Here is a 19,276-nt window from a genome sequence, read left to right as displayed (position 1 = left end):
GCCGAGGGGCGACAACGTGGCAGGATCAGTCACTTTGGCTCCTTCCCTTCGAGTCCATGAAGAAGGTGCTTCAGGGAGGAACTGGGCCTTGGTGGCCCTGCAGACCCTAAGACAAACCAGCCTGTGTTCCCCCACCTCCCACATATGTGCTGGGGAAAAACAATGCCCACACCCCCAAAATATCACGGTCACCTACCTGAGTCCTACTCTGTAGCACTCTGCCTTGGAGTCCACACGGTGTCCTTGAGTCAGGACCTGCAAAAGTCTTTGCAAAGGCACTGAGGTGCCAGAGCGGAATGGAAGAAGCACCCACCACATGTCTCCCCAGTTGACAACAGTCTTACCAGCTGGGCTTCCTGTTTGGGGACCCCCCCGAACTCCCCTGGGAGCCCATTGCACTGTGCTCTGCCCCCTCCTACTTCCCTGAAACCAGGCATCCCTCCAACCTCTGACATCACCCGCCTCCCCTACCCCAGAGTTGCCACTCCTCAGCCAAGAGCCTGAACCCCCGCTCCCTGGGGCGCCTCTAAATCCCTTCAGAGGCATCTCTTTCAGGAGCTTCTGAGAAGAGTGTCATCTCTCAATGGCTGGAGAATATATTAAAAATTCTTAATAACAACGCTTTACTCTTAAATACAAAACCAGCCCTTTCAAAGGCCCCCTGAAGGGCCTAGAACATGCCGTGACTATAGAGAAGGAAGCATTTTATCCCAGTGATTTTTTAAAGCAGAGAAACACCCAATTGATTGGGCCGCCTAAGTGTGAAATCATTTGCACAGCGGGCCTGTGGGGGTCAGCCACGGGCTCCTCAGGCCCAGATCAGGCCCAGCCACTCAGCCGCCTCTTCATAATCATTGCCTCAACTCTCAGACTTAATTCATTAGTGTGCACAGCGCTGGTAGGGAAGGGCACCAAACTGCTCACGCCTGTGAATTAATTGTGTGCTCACAGATTAGCAGAAACATCCACTTCGGCTCTGGAATCTTCCTTCTGACAACCATGGACATCCAGGCCTGGCTTCTGCGATCTTCAGACTAAAAATGAGACAAAATAGGGATGAGTGAATCAGAAGGTAGAAGTAGAACTAGACTTGGACTACCAAAGAGCTAGCTGTGTGACTCAGGACAAGTTACTTAACCTCTCTGAGCGTCATTTCCCCGTCTGTAAAATGGGAATACAACCTCCTAGGTACCTACTAGTACCTCTTAGGGTTGTTGTGAGGACTAAATGACATAAGGCATGTACAGTATTTGACACAGCACATGTCACGTGGTATGTACTCAATAAATTTCAGATATGGTCACCAGCATCAGCTTCTTCATTATGCCTCTAAATTTGACCTCAAGACCCTTTGAGTAGAAGGAGCCTTCCCTGCATCCTGCTCACTGCCAGGGAGGGTTGGTTAAGGTAAGTAACCACTGCCATGAGCGCTTTGGAGAAATGTCTCTCCTAGAGTTCTTTTCATGGGGATTCAAAACAGCTTTGCAGAAAATGGGCTCTCATGGCCAACGAGACTATACGTCACTGGAGGCGTCCTAGCAGGAGAACAATCACTTATGACCTGGGATAGGAGGATTTAGCATGGCCAGGGGCATCTGAGCTCCCTCCTTCCAACCCCCTACACTCCATGCAACTTTGGGAATGGTAGCTCTGCATAAAAGCATCAGCCTATTAACTTGAGGCCATTGCTCTTTTTTCCATTCATTCATTTTTTTTATTGAGTGCCTACTAATGCTGCACTAGGTACCAGGGAACTTCCCATGGAGCTCTACTTAGAGCAACTCTCCCAAATTGGAAATGTGAATGACAAGATGACCCCAGGGAATTAAACTGGAAGAAATTGGGGAGGGATGGGGTTACTGTAAATACAGTGGGATGGGGAGATCTGTCCTAGAAGGTGATATGGGGTCTGAGATAATGAGAAGGCGCCTGCTAGCAAAGAACAGAGAGAACAAGATTCCAGGCAGAAAGAACAACAAATACAAACAATCCCATGGGGTCAAGGAACAGAAGTTAAGGCCTTTGGGCTAACATAAGGCAGAACACCCTGATGAGGTCCAAGCCCTTCAGTGTCTTGATGGCCATGGCAAGGATATGGGATTTTACTCTGAAGCAGTGGGAAGCCACTGGAGAGTTTAAGCAGGGGTGACATCACTGGATTGACCCAGAGCAAGCATCTTCCAATATGGGACCTCCCTATGTCACTGTCTCTTTCCAACACAGAGAATGTTTCTGTAGGGAGGGCTCCTGGCTGATTGTTCTGCTGGGGAGGGAGGGGGGCAGGGTTGAACTGGTAGCTGCTGACAGATTAGGATCCTACAAGAACCCTCTAAAATCAGGCCCTCTGCTCATTTAGGAAAATGCACTTTGCATGGACCAAATGTAGAAAGGGAAAATTGCTAATGAGTCATGGAAGTCAATGTAGAGGCCAGAATCCTGTTTTACAATGAAATGTGCTTTGAAATGCTGGGGATATATTCCCAACGGAGTCCTGAGTGTTTGGGAGGCTTTCAGCTCATGCGAGCTGCAATGAAGGTGGCCCTTATCAGTCTGAGCTGGAGCTGCCTTAATTAGACCCAGATTCTCTATCTTTAAATTGGTCTTACATCAAAGCTAGAGTTGTAATTGCAGGTGATGCATTTGTGAGCTGCATTGTCATGTAGAATACGGCTGCCATCAGGTAGTGTTGGGATTATTGGAAAGCAATTTGCAGGGAAGGTCTATGGGGGAAATACAGTTCACCTCACTAAGCCTAAGAAAAAAGCAAAAGAAAAAAAAGCAATAGATAGCTCCAGGTCTTGGGGAAAACATGTTTAACAAGAGCTATTAAAAAAAGAAGACCGTTCAGCATTTTACCACCTCTGTTTTGCATGCACATCTGGCGTAAGGCTCTGAGACACATGGCTGTTAAGGTCCATGTTGTTAGAGGTCATTGCTGGCCTGCATTCAGTACGGTCCTGGGAATTGCTTGTGGGGTCATTAGAGATTATCAGGAAAGTTCTGGAGGCAATTTTTGTGGCTACTCACCAATTGATTTCAGGTCTTCAAGGTGCTCAGAGAAGATGCTTGACTTGATGCATTTGTTTTGAAGGCAAGTTGTTTTATATGTGGTCAGATGCTGAGTCTCAGGAGAACCTCTTCTTGTCAGTGAAGGAAGGTTGCCACTCAAGCCCTCAGGACCACATGGATGGGTTCCTAGGTTTCGAGAAAGTGGGGGGATTTGTGAGTAGCTGAGTCTCGTGAGAGAGAAGAATATCTTAGAACTTAGAAAAGGCCACTCAAGTTAAAGGGTCATTCAACTTCCAAAGCAGAACTTCCAAAACTTTTGGATAAAACATCACAAAAGGAGACATGTTCATTTCATTATCCGCTACTGGCATGCATTTCTTTGTGTATTAGCTTAGGATATCCAAGAAGAGCGTGTAGGATCTAGTCAAAGAGAGGATTCTGGGATTCTGCCTACCTACGTAGCAAACTAACAGCTCCCCATACCCTGCTCTGATTGGACACAGTCGCTGCTGAATTAGGGTCCATGCGTCAGATCTCCCAGAAAATGTCCAGAGAAACTTAAGAAACCCTTTACAATCTCTCCCACTTTTCCTTTATCATCATTCCAGGAGCTACTTTGTAAACACGAAGTCGTTTATCATGACCAACTCTGATCCTTGGGGTCATTAATGGAATTGTATTGTCTACAGTTGTGTCTACAGCCCACCCAAACTGGTCACTTCTGGGGGTGAGGTGGGAGTAGAGAGCAGGAGGCAGCCACCTGTCAAAGGTATGGAAACAACTCCTTTATGTGGCTGATTTTTTTTTCACATTTCATCTGTCCTGGTCCCTGGGGAGGCAGGTGACCTCTTGCCTCTTAGATTGGAATAATGTTCCTGGGCACGAAGGCAGCTTTATCTCTAAAGAGTTTAGGCTTTGGGGAAGGGGGGGGGGGGGGGGTGTCAAGTTAGTCACCAAGGGCAGGGAATCCAGGCCTTCACTCCAAACCACATTCACTTTTCTAATCGAACTGGCTCATATGATTCCAATTATTTTTCCATCGTCTCTGAGGGCAGCAGGCCATGGGGTAGGCTGATGACCTGTGAAATTTCAATTTAAAGAATGAAACTGGTTTTGATTTATTAAAAAGCCAGCCATTTCTCTGGTTCTGTGTGGATGTAGAGAAGGCAAGAAGAGCTGCCAAAAGGCTGGGTGACATCTGATGAACCCCGTCTCCCGGCCTTGGCAGCCCCTCAGGCCAAGTCTCTATGCCCAGGACGTGCAGAGAATGGCAGCCACAGAGCTACATGTGCCTTCCCGACAATGTTGCATGCAACCTGCATGGGGCTGTGTGAGGCCCGTCACCATAGACGTCCTTGAAGAGGCAGGTTTGTCAGAGCAGAAGTGACTGGGTGAATGTCCACTGTGCTTGACCTTCACCCCTTGCTTCCTTCCTCTCCTTTTTCTGGTTGATGTTGTTGAATATGGTGTCTGTGGGTTTCTAGGTTGGTGTGTAGCTGGAGAGAAGGCACAGAGCTGCTCCACTTGGTACAACTTTCTTCTTTGTTCTCTCGAACTCCTGCATTGACTCGTCGATGAAATAATCCTTATGCCCTCTAATTTCTTTTCACCCTCCCCATGGGAACTGACCAGTTTTTTTATTAAATGGACTCAGTGTATGTATACATCCATCAACATGGATGGATCTTAAAAATATGATCCCAAGTTTAAAAAAAAGAAAAGAAAAGCAATTTTCAGGGAGTTAGATAAGACACTATGATGTTCAGAAATTAAACATAGATGTATGCCCGGTTTGGCTCAGTGGATAGAGCGTCGACCTGCGGACTCAAGGGTCCCAGGTTCGATTCCGGTCAAGGGCACATGCCCAGGTTGTGGACTCGATTCCCAGTGGGGAGCGTGCAGGAGGCAGCCAATCAATGATTCTCTCTCATCACTGATGTCTCTATCTCTCTCTCCCTCTTCATTCCTCTCTGAAATTAATAAAAAAAAATTTTTTAAAAAATAGATGCACATGGAAAACAAAAAAGTCACATTAAACAAGGAGAAGAGCTGCCTATGGGAGGAGAGGAATGGAAATGGAAAATAAGGATCAAATGAAAGAGCTAAAACGAATGAATCAATCAATCTATCAACAATGATGATGTGCCCTGAGCTGAAGAGTATGATTATCTTTACGCCCTATCCTTAGGGTAAAGGATATAACAAAAAGCAATGTAACCTTGGTAATCTCCTAATGCTAGACCTGAGGCTCAGGACCCAAGTGGTGCCGTGGCACCAAGATGACCAGCTCAGCCTGAGTCCTTCCATGCCATGGCTTCACATCCAGATGCAAGGGACCCTCCATGAGAAGACAGGAGCCATGCTCCCCGGGCACACACCTTCCAGAGGAGAAAGACAGCATCAGAGGGGGCTTCTTTCTCCTCTCTGACTGTGGCCCCTTCTCTCCCACCTTGTTATGGGGCCAGTAGCAGGCTGAGCGTCATTTTCACCATCTGTAAATGGCATGATGCCAGTACCCCCTTATAAGGCTGTTGTAAAGAACGAATGTATAAATGTCTGCTTGGCTCTCGGCATAGTGCCTGACTCAGAGTAAATGCTTGCTATTATGATCATAATCATAAGAATACTTGCTAAGAATAAGAACAACAAACATTAGTAATAATAATAATAAATCATAGGGAGCATTTTTCTCGTTCTTGTGTACGCCTTGCTCAGATGGTCCGTTTTTTGGAATTATTCTTAAGACCCTAGTGTCCACCTAAACAACAGGAAATCAATAAAAATGAAATTTTCCAAGATTCTGGAAACAGAATATTCTCTGACATCTCTTAAGTCTCCTGAGGATCCTCCAAGGCTGGGCCACAGGAAAGGAAGTCCTGGCAGTCATATCAGACATTTCAGTGCAAGTGGTCTGAGTCCAGAATCTCAGCCAGAAGGACAAGTTGGAGAGAGACAAGACTAGCGAAGCTGAGGATGAGTTAAGACTAGCTGGTGACCGGATGGCATGTGGGGGCTGCCTGCTCATTCCTAATGGTGTCTTAAGATGCTTAGAGGTTTTAATTGTCCAAAGTACTTCAATACCTGCTATCTCATTTGAGTCTATGACACTCTCCTGAGGAGGTGTAGAACTCCCATTTTACAGATGGGAAAACTGAGAACTAGAGTGTTCCAAGCCTAGGATGAACATTAGTTGTAGACCTGAGTCTAGAACTCAGGTATACTGATTCTCAGCCAGGGCATTATATAGTGACTAGTGGCCTGGTGCACGGATTCGTGCACATTGAAAGGAAATGAATTAGAAGAAATATTTTAACATCACTATTTTCCCTTTCTCTATAATAAAATGTCAACAAAAACAACCGAATTCACGATCAACAATGACAGATTGAAACACATGCATGCTATTGGTGCCAGTGAGAGCTTTATATGTATCGCGCATGCGAAAGTCAACGTTTATTTTTAAATTGCCAGTGTGTGTCATATGTACCAGCCGGTCGGTCCGACGGTCAGACAGCCTTTTATATATATAGATAATGATGCTAACAATAATGGCAATTGTTACTCACAAGTGTCTATATTAGCCAGGCACTTTTGTAGGGGTTATATTTATATTTCGTCTAATTTTTGCAATAGGCCTATGATGCCAATGCTGTTAGTCCTCATTTTAGAAACTAAACAGCTAAGGCACAGAGAGATTAAGTAACCTCCCTAAGGTTGCACAGCCTGGAAGTGGTCAAGGCAGGGCATGAGCCTGGGTTTGCATCACTCCTTTTACCATCTTTTGCTGCCGTGCTACTGCCTTGCGGACCAGGCTCTGCTGCTTTGAGTCCTCTCAAGACAAGAAACACCTACCGACCCAAGGGTGGGTTAGTGCCCACCCCTTAATCCCAAGATTGGGGAACAAAGTCTTGTGCCATTGGGCTCTGGTGGGAGAGGTGGCTATGGTTTCTGTAGCAAAGGACTCTTCTGAACTTGGAGCCCTGGCCAACCACAGATGTCTCTGCTGTACACAGGACTCATCCCAAGTTTTCCTGGGGGCCTAGGGAACTTCTCAGAGTGCCAGTACCTTATTCAATGCTTGGTGTCCCTTTTGTTGACTATCTGGTGTTCATTGGAGTCCAGCCTGCCACCGAGGCCTCTCCCACCACCAAGCATATTTTTACTTGGCATCTGCTCTTTACTGGAAAGTCTTTGTGGAAGAAAGAGGGATGTGGACTGGGACTGACAGTGGATAAAATTTAGAGCATCAGGAGGACAGGGAAAGAGTGCTAAAAGAGGAGAGTGATATTGGAGAAGGGCAAAGTGTGATGGGGTTAGAATGGACACCAAGTTTGGCTGGAAGGGAAGAGGAGATGAGCCAGAAGGTAGGCCTAGAATGCCAAGAAGTACTTTAGATTTTTTACTTTCTTTGCATTTCCCAAAGGCTATGCAGTGGAACTCCGGGTAAGTGCCATGCTAAGAGGGGTTCTGGGAGAAGAAAAGTCTGATCAAATAACTCTTGGAAACACTGGGTTAAATTCAATGAAATGCTTTTCTGTACTGCAGGATTTATCAGAGCCTTTATAATAAAAATGTATACTGTGAATCTTCGCTGGGGGAGGATAATGCACGAGCATTTCCCAAATTTATTCTACCAATGAACCTATTTTTTTCAAGGTGAAGTTTATGGGATTAGTTTAACTGAGCAGTCTGAAATTGCTTTCCCATGGGTGATTTGGGAAGGGGACCACTGAAAAAGCAATCCAGTCTTAGTTTGCTGTGAGGCCTGCATCAGCTTCTACCCTCCTCAAACCCTTACCATAGCTCCCTTAACCCCTACTGATGAGGGCTGAGTTCTGTGCTTAGTTTTACCAACTTTGGGAATACTTCTGCTTGGTAAACTGCAGTAGGACTCCAATCCTTGACATGTGGGCCTTTACAGGAACCAGGGCGCTGACTCTCATTCCAGTTTTGAAATTACTATACCAGTCAATGGTTCTAAAACACTTTGAGGTCATGAATCCATTTGGAAATGTGCTGGACGCTATGAACTCTGTTCCCAAGCCAGGGCGGGGAGAGTTGGGGAGCTCATAGGATCATAATACGCAAACAATATTAAGGGATTTTCCAAACCTTTTGAGACCTATCTAATGGAATACCTTCATGCACACACATTGGCCCACTAGTTCTTCTGTTGGGTCAGCACCAAATTTCTTAGTGCTGCTTTCATTTGGATGCTTAGGTAGACAGCCCAATTGGCCCACTCGCAAAATTGGCCTTGTGGCCCATGTATGACCTTTTTGCCTGGGGAATTACACAGACTGGCCAGCTGGAAGCTATTTTCTGGGGTGGTATTGGGAAGAAGCATGGAGAGACTTCTAAACTTGTTTTTAATTTAGCATCTTCACCTTTGTTTGGAAGCAGAGAGGAGACAGATGGAACAGTCCATCCAAGAGATGTCTGTGTTTCTTTTAACTTCTAAATTTGGATGGGATGGGTCACCGAGCTTGCTTGTGTTGAAGGAAACCAAGCCAAGCCAGTCATCCTGGGACCCCATGGCTGACTTCATGCTTTATTTAGATGAACACTGAGCTTTGCTCTAGAGTGATGGTCTGATGTATGGAGAAGCTTTAATGTGGAGTCTGTCCTGGAGATCCCAGTAGGACACATTTTTCCAAAATGCTTTCCTTCAAGGTCACTTTGAAGATATTTTTTCTAAATACATTGTTTCTTGAAGAGCTGGGACAGGCCTGATAGCCACCCTCTCTCTGTTTTCCACTTCCCCATTGTCTGTGAGCTTGACTGTTTTATCTCTCCTTCATTTCAACCTTCTTGTGTCATTTTATTTTAGGTATTTCTCCTAAGTACCAAAAAGCCAGTTTATAGAGTATTTAAAAAATGTAATCTGAAAGTCTTTAGCCTTTAATGTGTGGCTTTAACTCATTTATATTTATTGTGATCACTAAGCTGCTTGAATTTATTGAAACCATTTCTTTTGTGTTGTTTTTTTAATCATATATTTCTATCTCCTCAACTTACTTTGCATTGAACATAAGGAATGAGAGAAAACATTCGGTTGCCTTTTGTTTCATACAAAGACTACCCATGAGTGCTTCCTTGAACTCCTTAGGAAGCCTGTCCTTTCTGTCCTGAGCATCTCAAGCTCTTTATTTCTCCAAGGCCTGACGGTCTAAGAAGGGAAAACCTGGGTACTAAGCCAAGAAGAGGATGGTGTGTTGCACCCTTGGTCTTTCTGCCCATATAGAAATAGGGGGAATGGGTAAGGGATGAGATCAGAAAGAACAAGAAGCAGAGAAGGTGGCAGCAACTCGCTTTGAGATCTACCAGATGGAGCCAGATAAAGCTTCACAATCTCAATGGTAGGATTTGATTCACCAGCTGGGGACCCTGCTTTGGTGACAGAGGGGCTTTAGCCTTCTCCATCCATATGACTGGTACTCTGTCCTTGCCCTCACTATCAGCTTTTCTCTCCCAAGACTATGGTTAATGCCCCGGTACTTGGAACACAATCCCATAGCCTTCTGATGTCAGCAATTGCTTTGATTTCCAGAAGACTCAGCCAGCCCACAGCTCTGCCGGAATCTCCAATGGTTGGCTCAATAGATCAGTGACCACACACTTGCCCTGAATTTGGCTGGGCTTTGGAAGCAAGTGGTCAGGCCTATGCTGAACAGATTGTGTGTGTGTGTGTGTGTGTGTGTGTGTGTGTGTATGTGTGTATGTGTGTCCCAGCCTGAAGCTCTTAAAGCAGGGCCTAAAAGGCACCGCCCATAATAAACAGTTGTAAATTGTTCCATTCTTGTTCCTCTAGCCAGAGGGCAAGTGTTTCTACAGTTCTTTTTAACTTTACTTTTATTGTTGACTCTATTACAGATATCCCTATTTGCCTCCCCTGCTTTGCTGACCTCCATCCAGCCTCTGTCCCCCCTTTCCTCTGGCCATCACCATACTGTTGTCTGTGTCTATGGGTTATGCATGTATATTCTTTGGCTAATGGAGGAGAAAGTGTCCTGATGCCCTTTAATAACCTGGGTGCTCCTCCCTAGTCTAGAAGACCTATGCACACATAGATAAATACAATGGACAGCATGAGGCAGAAAAGTCTGTAGCAGGGCCAGAAGACCAGGGTCACTGAGCTTGCTTATGTTGAGGAGAACCAAGCTAAATTAGTCATCCTGAGACCCTATGGCTGACTTCAGGCTTATTCAGATGGACACTGAGCTTTGCTCTAGAGCAATGGTTCTCAACCTGTGGGTCGCGACCCCTTTGGGGGTCGAACGACCCTTTCACAGGGGTTGCCTAAGACCATCGGAAAACACATATATAATTACATATTGTTTTTTTGATTAATCACTATGCTTTAACTACGTTCAATTTGTAACAATGAAATTGGGGGTCACCGCAACATGAGGAACTGTATTAAAGGGTCGCGGCATTAGGAAGGTTGAGAACCACTGTTCTAGAGTGATGGACTGAGGCAGTGGCTGGCTCCAAGCTTGGTTGGCCAAATCATAGAATATACACAGGCTGGGCCAGGGGGAGCCTTCACAGCCTCCACACATTGGCTTCAGTTGGGCCAGCCAGAGGGCAAGGCCCAGGATGCAATTTAATGCAAATGACTCAAGACAAGGATTTCTGCTAAGGTGACAGTAGGGGGCACAATGGTATATAAAAACAGTCCTCTAATCTTCAGAATATATGGTATGTGGGGAGTGAGACATATACATGGACAGTAGAAACAATAGGGGAGCACAGGCCAAGGGAACATCATTGGAAGTGGGTTCTGTGGGCTTTGGAAGTCTGAGAAGGCATACAGAGAATGTATACAGAGAATGGTTAGGATGCCAGGCTTTGGTGCCCCTCTGGGGGTACATCTCTCTTCTGTTTCTGTTTATAGGTTACATGGCCTTCCGTAAATCATTTTCTTCACCTATAACCCTACCTTGTAGGATTTTGTGATCTTTAAATGAAGTGATATGTGTGAAGTGCTTTGCACTAGGCAGGACATATATATAGTAAGTGCTCAATAAATGAATAAAAACTATTAGTCCTAGAGTAAGTGGTCATTTCAAGGAAGAGAGAAAGAGCTAGAACAACCAGAGCAAGAAGAGCAAAGAGCATAAAAACAAATTTAAAAAATGGCTTGCCCAGAATTTGGGGCGGGGGTTGTTCATATGTACAATAAATATTAAGTTATCATTGGCCAGGCAACATGGAATACAATGGTGAACTAGGCAAAAGTAACCCCTGCTCTTAACTACCCATTATGGAGGAAGAATTTGGGAAGGGATCAAAACATTTTGCCTAATCCAAGATGATATTTACGTCAAAGCTGTGCGCTTTGGGATGGAGAGGACACACAGTGCACCTTATGTTCACCATGACATATCTTTGAAAATCTCGCCTTCAAAACTTTATTCCTAGCAACTCTACCATGCAGAGCATTCTATGCAATTAACTGACAACATGGAACTTGCTGGAACTCCCAGGAAGTCCTACAACTTTGAACATTAATTACCATCTAATGTGGGGGGCACCTAACCTGCAGAATGGTGAATAACGAGGCTGACACCCCAGTATCCATCTGCTCCTCCCCTAACTGAGTAAGAGCAGTGCTGTTTTGTGATTTGACCACAGCTCTAAGGGTAATCCCATCCTTCTAGCAAGTGATAGGTTCAGGAACAAGCATGTGACTCAATTGAAGATAGTGCAATATAGGAAGAGATGGACTGGAGGCTTCTAAGAAGATCTTAATGAAGAATATCTAGAGAGTGTCTCCTGGTAGATATGAGAAGCAAAGCACTTCACCCTGATTGCCATTGCCAGCCGTATTGCAATCATGAGGGAAGCCTGCCCTAGCATGATGCCAACTCCATGAGTGGTCGAAGGAAAGACAGGAAGTACATGGGTCCTTCATGATCTAGTTAATGGGCCAGAACCAACTTAAAAGCCCAACTAACTCTGAACTTTCTGCACTTGGGATATAACATTCTTTAGTATTCAGGCCTTTTGAATGGAGTTACCTATTATTTGCACTCTACCACATCCTAATGGGCACACTTGATAAAAGAGAACCAGGAATTTATTCAAATGATTCTCTCTCTAGTTGGCTTTGTCAGGGCTTTTGTCCTCAGAGGGAACACACTCAGCTAAGCCCAATTCCTGCTCATCGGACAGCCTCTAGGACGCTCCCAGGAGCACTCAGTCTTGTGTAGCTAGAACCTTACAGGAAACACAAATTGTGGTGATATCAACTTTTCGGATTAAATCAGGTTTAATAATAGCAGGCTGTCTCCCAGAGCTTGCTGTGCATCAAGGACATATCTCAGCAGTTTACATACTTTATTTATTCTTCTAATCAGCCCATGAAGTGGCTCTTGCCATTATCTACATTTTGGGGGGAAACTGAGATCAGAGACAGTAAGTAAGTTGTCCAGAGATGCACCGCTAATGAGTGGCTGGCGCTAGATTCAAAATCAAGTAGTTTGGCTTCAGAGTCTAAATTGTTCCTCATTTGAGGTGGTTCTACGATCCACAGATAAAAGGTATATAAGGGAAGACACAGAAATGAGCAACTAAAATAGAACGCATTTGAAATCATAAAATGGGAAAAACACACCTTTAAGATTTCATCCACCTCCAGGGAGCCACAGCCGGCTTTGGAGAACAGTGTCAGTTTCAGGCGGTTATTCATGTTCCTCTTGCCAGCATCTCATGTCTTCATAACCTCATCTTTCCATCATTTCTCTGTGACCATCTCTCTTTTCATCTCCTCATCTGTGTTAAGAACGAGTGAATTAATAATCTACTATCAAACAAAGTCCACAACTTCTGACCACGGTTACTTTGGTAAAAATTTTATATTTTTACCTACCACAGAGGCCAAAAAAAAAAAAAGTTCTTATGTGCAAAGGAAGCCCCATGTGATCCTTCCACTCCTCTGCCAAATGGCTCGGGCTCGCCCCACCTTTTTTAATTTTGCGAAGCATTTGTGTGTGTCTTCAATGGAACACGGACAAGCCGGATCACGGGAGGGGAATCTGGCTTGGCCGTGGGGTGGGCTGCAGGTGCTTGGCGAGGCTGGCCAATGGGAGAGACTTCTTGGAACAAGCCTGACAAGTAACCGCTGGCCCAAGCCGAGGGCCTCATCTCCCTCCAGCTCGGGCCCCAGGTCACCAAAAGGAAATGTATTTAATTTTCAAATCCCTCCCGGAGCCAAAGAGAATTCCAGCAAAACAGCCATAAACATTGAAAGAGTCTCGTCTGATTTAGGAAAACATTCCACTGGATTTAAAATGAAATATCCTGTGACTAATCTCATGTAAGACTGGGAACGGGGCTAACTGTTCACGCTGGTGGTCAGCGAGGGGACTCCGGAGGGAGGCCTGGTCCCGCCCATGCACCACTTTGGGAGCAGCAATAAATCAGCCGGGACCGAGTTTTCAAACGAGGATTGGGAAGGGCTCGCTGTTTGATCCTCGAGACCCCTTCTTCTCAATTTGTCATTGATTTCCCATCAAGAAGAGTTTATGAAACTGAATCCCCCATGCAATTCTGGCACTTTGTAAGCCAGTAAATAAAACCCAAATGTTAATTCTTCTGAGCACAGCGTTCCCTGCCAAGAAGTGAATAATGCACTGTGAAGGAAACAGCATCATGCATCCTTGGATGAGGAACAAGAAACAGTGGGGCAGAGCTGGGGAGCAGGGAGTTGTGAGGCAAGGAGTAAAACCAGAAAGGGAGATGCGAAGAGGAGAGGCAGAAGGAACGAAAGTGCCTTGGAAGATAGTTGCCCTGTCTCCCTGACTCGAGCTCCTGAAGGCCAGCACCAGGCAGTGACAGTAACAAATTACTTGGTTCCATGTGCCTGCACAGTACGGAGTACCTCCCACATGCATTCATTTCCTCCTCACAAGGCCCTAGGAGGCAGGTTCTGCTGTTATCCCACTTACAGGTGGAGAAACTGAGGCTCAGAGAAGTTAAACAACTTGCCCCACAGGACAGAGAAGGGCTGGGGCACTTGGTGGGTATCAGAGCCGATGCAGCCCCGTGGTGCTGTCCGCCCCAGAGTAGAGACAGGAAGTGTGGGTAGAGTGACCAACCATCCCTGTGTGCCAGGATTGAAGGGACTCTGACAGGCAGGTCTTCCAGTGATAACACCTGGAGGAATGTCCCAGCCAAACTGGGACCAGCTGGTCACCCTGTGTATGGGTGGTCTGACCAAGTGACCTCCTTAGGTGTTTATGTCAAGAGCTTCTGCAGAAAAACAGACATTGGCCGAAACCGGTTTGGCTCAGTGGATAGAGCGTCGGCTTGCGGACTGAAAGGTCCCAGGTTCGATTCCGGTCAAGGGCATGTACCTGGGTTGCGGACACATCCCCAGTAGGAGATGTGCAGGAGGCAGCTGATCAATGTTTCTCTCTCATCGATGTTTCTAACTCTCTATCTCTCTCCCTTCCTCTCTGTAAAAAATCAATAAAATATATTTTTTTAAAAAAAGAAAGAAAAACAGACATTGGTGTATGTAGCTCTGTCTCTATAAGACGAAGTACCAGCACCCTGTTTCTTGCCTATAGGCCACCCCCAAAATACTCTCCTGACACCTGACAAGCGAAGGAAGGAATAACAATGACACATGCTACTGTTGCTGAAAAGACCAAAAGTTCCACTTGGAACCGTCTCCCAGCAAAGACAGGAGGACATCGTCTTAAATTCTAGCTCCACGAAGTCTATAAGTAAATTATGATTTTCCTCATTTATGAACCAGCAGGTCATTTTAAAGGTACAGAGGGACTCTTTCTGCTCACCATTGGAACGGTGGAAGGCAGAAGACAGAATTCCTAAGCGGGGGTGGGGGAGGGGGGGGGCCCTTCTCATTTCTGGGCCTCACTCTATCAGCCGGGACCTCTTGCATGTGAATGATGCTAAAATTAAGCCTCTGTCTCCTTAAGGAGTCAAGTCAATCTTGGAATCCATCCAATACCAATAGTTCCTACAACAAACAGAGCCGCACATTTCCAAACAGAGTTTTCACATATGTTATCTGACTTCAGCTCCTGGAGATCCCATGAAACAGGGCAGATGGGACGAGTTTCATGCTCCATGGTCCATGATTGGGGGGTGGGAGGGAATTTGGAAAAGGTAAGCAATTTATGGAAGATCATACATTTAGGGAGGGGCTGAGTTGGAAATCAGATCCACACCTTTTGAAGCCACATTCTACATGCTCTTCCCAGCACCTTACTCTTTTTAGAGTGGAAGGAGGGAGGGAAGGGTAGAGAGAGAGTATGTGAGAGAGACACATTGATTGGTTGCCTCCTGCACACGCCCTGACCAGGCCAGGGATCAAACCTGCAAGCCAGCTGCGTGCCCTTGACCAGGAATTGAACCCTTGACCCTTCTGTGCATGGGCCGACACTCTAACTATTGAGCCACCCAGCTAAGGCACAGCACCTTGCTCTTACATCAGGACAATCTAATTATTTCAATAGCAAAAACACCTTATGTGACCTCCATGAAGGAAATGGCTATATACAAAGCAAATATATCTCTATATTTCCAAAACGGATCACGGTGCCTATCACACAGTAGGTAATCACTTCCCCACCTTGAGCAGAGGGGGCAAGGGAAAGACCTGGCTGCAACACGGACTACACTGAGGTTTGAATCCTAGCTCCGCCACCTACCTGTGAAATGCAGGCAGGCCATTTCACCTTTGAGCCATCAGACCCTTCCCAGGCAGAAGTGCAGATGAAAACACCCTCAGAGCCGGGAGAGCTGCGGCCATAGCTGAGGAGGGCTTGGCACATATTGTTTCCAGGTCCCGGGATTCCCGGCACTTCCTTAGCCCAGCCTGCTGGTGGAAATGGTGACCGGGGCCACCAGGCTCTAATCTCTGGGGGCAGGCACTGGACCAGATGCTTTCTGACCTTCTGTCATGTTTAACTCACCTCTCCCACCCAAATGAGAGGGAATGCTCTCCCCAGTCAACACATTTCTAGTGTGGTTGGTGACTCCTTCCGTCTGCGCCCGGGGCCAAGCCACAGGTGATAATTAGCTCTCAGAAAGTGGAAGGATATTAACTCCAGCATCTTGAGTCCATTCCAATTGAGATAATTAAATAAAACGCCCACAGGTGGATCCAGTTAATGAGGCATTGCCTGGGTTGCCACTGAGCCAGGCAGGCAGCAGGCATGGAGCTGGGGCGTGAGCTGAGCCCGGATGACTAAGCCTTGGGCATAACTAAAAGCACAGAGCACGACCCTCTTCTCAGCCCTGGGTGTGTTCCTGCCCAATGTCCCCCGGGGAACGTGGATGTGCTGGGCTGGGAGTCCAGGACGTGTGCTCCAGGCTGGGTCCTGCCACCGGCTTAATGCATAACCTGGAGCAAGTATCTTCCCTGCCCCAGCTCAGTCTCCTCAATTGTAAAACGAAGGAAACAGTTAAGGGGGCAGCTCACAAAACCTAAGGAAGAGCTTGGGCACAATTGGACTCCGTCTCGTTCTCTCCTCCGTCCCTCACTGACATTGCTAGTTTCCGCTGCTCTCTCCTTGGCCTCACGCTGTCCTCCAGCCTTGTCCCCTCTTCCTTCCACAGCGTCAGCATCCTCCTATTCACAGCCTTTCAGTGATAACATAGGAGGTGGGCCAAGTAGGACTTCCTCCTGGTTTCAATTTTGTAAATCCTCCGGGAGGACCCGATTGGTCCAGCTTAGGTTACAGGTTCACCTTGTGACTGATCACTGTGACTTGGGGAGGGGGAGGGGGGAGGAAGACAAGAGCATGCACTAATCCAGAGGCAAATCTATTGAGCTATCACCAGAAGCCATCAGCATGGGAATCTTGCACGGTGACAAAGGTGTCACACATGATGACTCTTCCCTCCTCTAAGAAGCAGATTGTGTTCGTGTGTGTGTGTGTGTGTGTGTGTTAGTGCCCTGGAACGGGAATATATATTTCTTGACAGAAATAATGCTAGGAATGGTGTTTATTCTTCCAGACCCGTCTAAGAAGAGGTCGCCTGGAGCCTACATTTTCTCCCGTGAAAAATGGAGAATAATAATGGCACCCGCTCATGGGTTGTTGAGGTAAAGAATTCAGTTAGACTCTGTTGGTAGCACACTGCCTGGGCAGCAGTAAGAACTCAATGAACAGGAGCCATTATTATTACAAAGTGATATACCGCTTGTATGTGTTTTAAAAAATAGTGAGAAAGGTCCCTTGTAAAGAAACAAGGGGCCCATTGACCTCGGATGCAAATATACTTATTTTCTTTGTCTCAAGCATTGGTGGGTGTGAAAAGGTGGGATGAGTTAAAGAATAGTGAGAAGATTGTGATGTGAATCTTGGGGGTACTTTTAAGGACCTCAAACAGTGACTGTGCTCTTTGTGGCTAACTTTGCTAGTCACTTTCTATTTCCTTTCCTGTCACCGACTCCTTGCTGTTCAGTGGTGTTTGAGACTTGTTAAGGGAAAGGGGAGGGGTCCAAAAATAGGACCAAGGGGAAGAAAAAGACAAGAAGATGGAAATAAAGGTTTCCTTGATGGGCCAGAAAAAGAGTGATACAGACAGGGATGAAGGAATAGAATAACTATTAGAATAGTTAACAGTCACTAGAACAGTTATTGTTTTGACCTGTATGTGAGACAAAGAACGGGCTGAGATGAAATGGAGTTCCATGAGGTGGAAGGCAGAGCAGGGATCTGGGACAGGTGTCATTTGTAAGGAGATGGGTCGCAAGGGCATGTGTGGGGTTTTTGGTTCTGCGCCCAAATGATATAAAAGGCCAAGAATAGTTTTATTGGTTCTTGAGGTTCTCAAGAATGGTACATCTCAAGGGAGAGGCAGCAGCTATATTTAACTGAGCCTTTTCTTTGTGTTGTATGCTCATGTTCCCTGCTTTGCTCTCATGAATGTCCTGTCTGCAACATACACTGTCTTATTCACCATAGTGCTTGGTACCATGCTAAGTCCCCAATAGGTGATCCATACCATTGGAGGCAGTGAGTGTTCACAAATCAAAGTTGCTCCTAACAATTCTCTCTGCAGATCAATCGAGGTGCTCCTAATACTGATACAGTGGGACATCCTAACTGACTCAGGAGAAGGAAAAAGGGAGTTTTCCTGTGCATCATTTCATTATTTCATTCATTCATTCAACAAACATTTCCTGAGGGTCTGCTGTCTATAAGGCTGTGGTGAGTGCCAGGGACACTTCAGTGAACAAAATTGGCAAAATCCCTGCCCTCCTGTTGGGAGGGAGAGATGAGAGACCACCAACTACTCATAACATGTGAAAAGTGCTACCAGGGAAAACACAAAAGAGTAAATGAGAGTATATAAAGAGTGCCTGAAACTTAACAAAAAGTTATTAAACTTGCTTCCTGTTTTAAAACTAAGATCCACATTCTTTGCAGAACTTCAATTATTTTTATAATCATAAAGAAAATATAGCCCTGGCCAGTGTGGCTCAGTTGGTTGGGCATGGTTCCATACACCGAAAGGTTGCCAATTTGATTGCCAGTGAGGGCACATGGCTAGAGTTGCAGGCTTGATCCCAGGTGGGCGAGTGTAGGAGTTAGCTAATAGACGTTTCAGTCTCACATCAATGTTTCTCTCTCTCTCCCTCTCCGTCCTCTCTCTCTAAAAATCAATAAAAAGTATTTTAAAAAAGAAAATATTGACCCATTATGGGAAACCTAGAAAATATAAAGATACAAAAATCTCCTATAAACCACTGTTGAACTCACACTTATTTTATGCCTACTTGGCATCATATTGCAAGTAGTTTTTTGTAACCTGCTTTTTCACTTCAAATTACATGGTGAGCCTCTCCTCCAGTCATAAAAATTTAATTTAAAACATCACTTTAAATAACTGCATGATATGCCATGATATAGATGTGCCATAAATTATTTAATCATCTCCTCATCGTTGAATATTTGGTTTGTTTCCACTCTTACAAATATGCTTCATGCTTCAATGACTCTCCTTGTTTCTAAATCTTTGTTTGAGAGTCTGTTGGTTTCTTAGAATAGTTTCCTGGCCAGTTGGGCCACAAATATTCATTGAGCAATTATGTGCTAGCAGATTTCCTTTTGCTTTTCGAGCCTGATCCTTTTGGTGCTGTTAGGACTGCTTGCCCATGCTACCCTTGATTTTGTTCCTATGACAAAGTGGGCCTGTTTGCCCCATCTTGTCTTGGCCTCAGTTGTACCTCTGGACCAGGGCATGGGAGCCCCTGTCTTATTTGGACTCCTCTCTGTAC

General features: G+C 45.6%; 1 long non-coding RNA gene across 1 annotated transcript in view; it reads right to left on the bottom strand.

The window, feature by feature from the left end:
• Window positions 1-717: 717 nt before the first annotated feature.
• LOC139021436 (uncharacterized) overlaps window positions 718-19,276 on the bottom strand; it is a 30,521-nt gene continuing 11,962 nt past the window's right edge. The window contains exons 2-4 of the long non-coding RNA XR_011473507.1: window positions 12,629-12,786; window positions 3,028-3,195; window positions 718-1,034 (exon numbers count right to left, since the gene is read on the bottom strand). This is a non-coding gene — a long non-coding RNA (uncharacterized lncRNA). The remainder of the gene's footprint in view (window positions 1,035-3,027; window positions 3,196-12,628; window positions 12,787-19,276) is intronic.

Source organism: Myotis yumanensis, unplaced genomic scaffold (genome assembly GCF_028538775.1).
Source record: "Myotis yumanensis isolate MYYU_CA2020_CCGP unplaced genomic scaffold, mMyoYum1.0.hap1 SCAF_13, whole genome shotgun sequence".
Lineage (NCBI taxonomy): Eukaryota > Metazoa > Chordata > Mammalia > Chiroptera > Vespertilionidae > Myotis > Myotis yumanensis.
The sequence above is the reverse complement of the archived record's forward strand: the minus strand, read 5'-3'. Positions and strand labels throughout refer to the sequence as shown.